Source organism: Echinops telfairi, unplaced genomic scaffold, assembly GCF_000313985.2.
Source record: "Echinops telfairi isolate 266 unplaced genomic scaffold, ASM31398v2 ScPeMD7_7469;HRSCAF=8507_1, whole genome shotgun sequence".
Lineage (NCBI taxonomy): Eukaryota > Metazoa > Chordata > Mammalia > Afrosoricida > Tenrecidae > Echinops > Echinops telfairi.
Window position 1 is genome coordinate 147,647,774 of NW_022111373.1, and position 4,127 is coordinate 147,651,900.

Here is a 4,127-nt window from a genome sequence, read left to right on the forward strand (position 1 = left end):
TGTGTGGATTGTGATAAGAGTTGTATGAGCCCCAATAAAATGATTTTTAAAAAAAGTCCTTGTGGGAAGCATGGGTGTATTGCAAACACACCGGAAGCATTGATTTCTCAAAGGCGAGATCTTTAAGCTCACCTAAATAAATTAACCCAAACAACTCTGTAGTATTCTCATAACTGCTCAGGAGAAAACACAGGGCCAAATGGTTCAACTGTCAGCTTTACCAAACCTTTGTAGACCAGATAATGTTAAAAGGCTGCAGAAAATTAGAAGAGAAGGTACCCATCTTACCTCCTTTGACGAGGCTAATACAGAGTCATTTCCAAATGAGATAAAACAGCAGAGGCAAGGAAAACATATATTTAAGCATCTAAATTATATGATAAACAAAATACAGTAATGAATAGATAAAGCATAAATACATATCAGGTTTTTTCTCAGAAGAAGAATGGCAAACATTTTTTATCATTCTGGCTACATCTGTTGCACAAGCCTTGGGCATTTTCCTGGGCAATTTACCACAAAGACAGTGGTCCACAAGATCTGTGACTCAAACCTACCAGTCACTCGGTGGGAAATGATGAGGCTCCCATAAAGACTCAGAGCCTCAGAAACCCTCTATAGGATTGCTAGGAATTGTAATGTACTCAATGGTAGTGATGTTGTTTTTCTTTTAAGTTTTGGATGTATTGTTGTGGTGGCAGGGTGCCGTCCAGTTGGCTCTGACTCATAGCAACCTGATGTACAACAGACAGAAACACCCCACCCCACCTCGCGATTGTTCTTATAATTGAGTCCATTGTTGTAGCCACTGTTTCAGTCCATTGTGTAGAAGGCCTTCCGATTTTTCCCTGCCCGGATACTCTACCAAGCATGATGTCTTTCGGCAGGGACTGGTATCTTGCGACATCATGTCCAAACTATGTGAGACAAAGTCTTGCCATTCTTGCCTCTAAGGAGCATTCTCAATTTACCCACAAAGAGTTTTGGTGGCTCTGGTATGAACTTATGAAAATAAGCAAAAGAGAACCAAGAATCATAATGGCAAATTTCAGAAAAGTTGTGACTTTGATAAATAGGAACAGAGAACAGTTATATAATCTGATATGAAATGTATATATTTAAAGATCAGAAACAATCATGCTCAATAGTCAACATTTCAGTATTTCTCACCAGAGGACTATGACCGTGGGTGTTTGTTATGTTTTATTGATATTCATTTTTCTTCCAAGACAGATTTATTGGTTCTTTTGACAGCCCATAATACTTTCAATATTTTTTGCCAGCACCAAAGTCAAATGCCTGGATTCTTCTTCAGTCTTCCTTATTCAACGTCCAACTTTCACATGCACATGAGGTGATTAAAAATACCATGGCTTGTATACAGTGCACCTTAGTCTTCAAAGCAACGCCATTGTTTTTTGGCACTTTAGGGCGATCTGTGCACCAGATTCACCCAGTGCAATGAGTCCTTTTATCTCTTGACTGCTGCTCCCATGAGCGTTGTGAATCCGAGAAACAATCCTTGACAATTTCAATTTTCTCTCTGGTTGTCATGTCACTCATGGATCCCCTTAGGAGGATTTTAATGTTCTTGAAACTGGGTTAAAATCCATACTGAAGGCTACAATCCTTGATCTTCATCCGCAGGTGCTTCAAGTCCTCCCAACTTTGAGCAAGCAAAGGTTTTATCCATACCACAGGTTGTTAATAAGGCTTCCTCCAAGGCTAGCTGCTGACATTGAGCTTATCCATCATGTCTTCCCACAGACGTAGTTAATTTTATTTCTGTGTGTTCCTGGGGAAAGTCTATAGCCTTTTGTGTTATTGAAAAAAGATATTTGCTATGAACAAGCAATTGGTTTTGTAAAATTCTGTCATATGATCTCCAGCTTCATTTATATCACCAAGTCCATATTTCTCACCTCTTGCTCCTTTTTCTTTGTTTCCAACTTTTGCATTCCAATCACCAACAAATCAAAAAATCAATGAATCTTGATTACATGTTTGATCAGTTTGATCAGTTGAAGTCATTGATAGAATCCTTCAATTTCATCATCACTGGTTTTTGTGGTTGGTGCATAACTTTGAACAATAATTATATTGATTGGATTTCTTTTTAGGGGCATAGATTCATTCTGATCACAGATAGCATTGTACTTCATGAGGGATTTAACAAGATCCTTTCTGAAAATGAATGCCATGCAGTTCTTGATTGTGTTATTCCTGGCATAATAAATCATACGTATTTCTGATTCAAACTAGCCAATACCAGTCCATTTCAGCTCACTAATGCATAGGATATTGATCTTCATGTGTTCCATCTCATTTGATCACTTCCAATTTTCCCAAATTATACTTTGCACTTTCCAAGGTCCCATCATTAGAAGGTTGCCTCGAGTCATGCCCATCAGCAAAGGAAGATCTTGGAGGCTCCATTCCCACAGGCTTTACTGGACTCAAGTCATCATGGTTGACTCCCCTCCAAGACACCTGCTCCTCTTCAATCATATTTCGAGTGTCCTTGGACCCAAGGGGCCCATCCTCTGTCAATACAATGGTCGGTTTCCTTTGGTTAGGTTCTCAGTATTGGAAAATGCTTCAATGCTGCACAGAAGGTTTTCCATGGATTTTTCCTCCAAAATGGTGAGTCGAGTCCTTCTTCATTGTCTGTTCTTTGCCTGGAAGCTCCAATGAAACCTATTCTTTTTGGGTGACCCTGCTGGCATTTGAAATACCAGTGGCATAGTTACAGCATGACAGCAACATACAAACCACCATAGTACAACACCCTGACAGATAAGTGGAGATTTGGGGGTAGCAGGGACCAGTTTTTAAGGGCTCAGCTCACAGTGGTTCAGCTGTGTCTTGGATTTTTATGTTTTATTAATGATTATGGGGTACCCCAACCTGGTCCTTCAGGCTTTGGATCTGCATAAGCCAAGCACGTCTAAGAACACACAAGCCCATCTCGGTCAGCCTTTCTGAGAAACCGTCTGCAAAGCTTTCCATGTTTCCAAACCATGAGCAAAATCAAACAATTGACAAGTTGTCAAAACCAAATAGTTGACAGGAGAGAACTTATTTTAAAAATATAATTAAGATGCTTCTCCTCAAGATTTTCTGACAAGTTCCTGGGGACCAAGAAGAAAACAATCTTGTCAGTAGGAAACAAGAGCTGCTTTTCTTCTGAAAGATGGACCAAAGTATATCTCTGAATAGGGTAAATTTTAGCAAGTGACAACAGGAATTAATTAAAGCAACACTTTTGGGAAGCCATTTATTGATGACTCAGTGTCATGTGTAGGCAGATATTGGCTTTTTTTTTAAGCCAAGCAATTATCTCAAGTGGTGACTTTAATTTTGTCATCCTAATTATTCAGAAAAACATCATTATAATTTCTTTCTTGTCTTTATGTGACCACAGTTTATCATTGTATCATTCTCTGGAAAGCTTTAAGATAAGTTATCAAAGTTTTCTGCAGAATCAAAATGTTTTGGATGACTTTAATATCCAGGGGTTAGGTTGGGCTCTGAAGTAGAGTTCAAAATTGGGGTTTGGGAATTCATAATCTACTGAGTAGTTATCTTTAAGAACCCCTGTGTGTAAAAGAGTAAAGGAGGTAAGCCCACTACTGTCATCGAGTAGATTCAGACCCATTACTATCCTGTAGCACAGAGCATAACTGCTCCTAAGGATTTCAGAATGGCTCCACCTACTTCTGTGAGTATTGATTGCGGATCCAAGCAAGGCAAAGTCCTTGAAACTTCAACCTTTTCTTCATTGATCATGAAGATCATGAAATCCCTCCAACAACAGTTGCAGCGGCACATAGACAGGGGTGCTCGCCTTCCGGCTATGTGGAGACCTTGCCCATTGTGATCCCCACGACAGATGAAAACAATGTCCTTAGTCTCACCCATGTCCCTCCCGAACATATTTCAATCTTGAAATTTCAAGGCAAAACTCTCCAGAAAATGATTCTTCGAGTTTCTGGGGCAACTAGTCTGCCTTGGTGAGCCAGCAAGTGGCACAGCCGATCAATGCTTTAATTAATTACTCTATAGGTGGCCTCACACCCCATTCATATCCCCAATTCCTGATGCAGCAGTGTGTGTGTGTGTGTGTG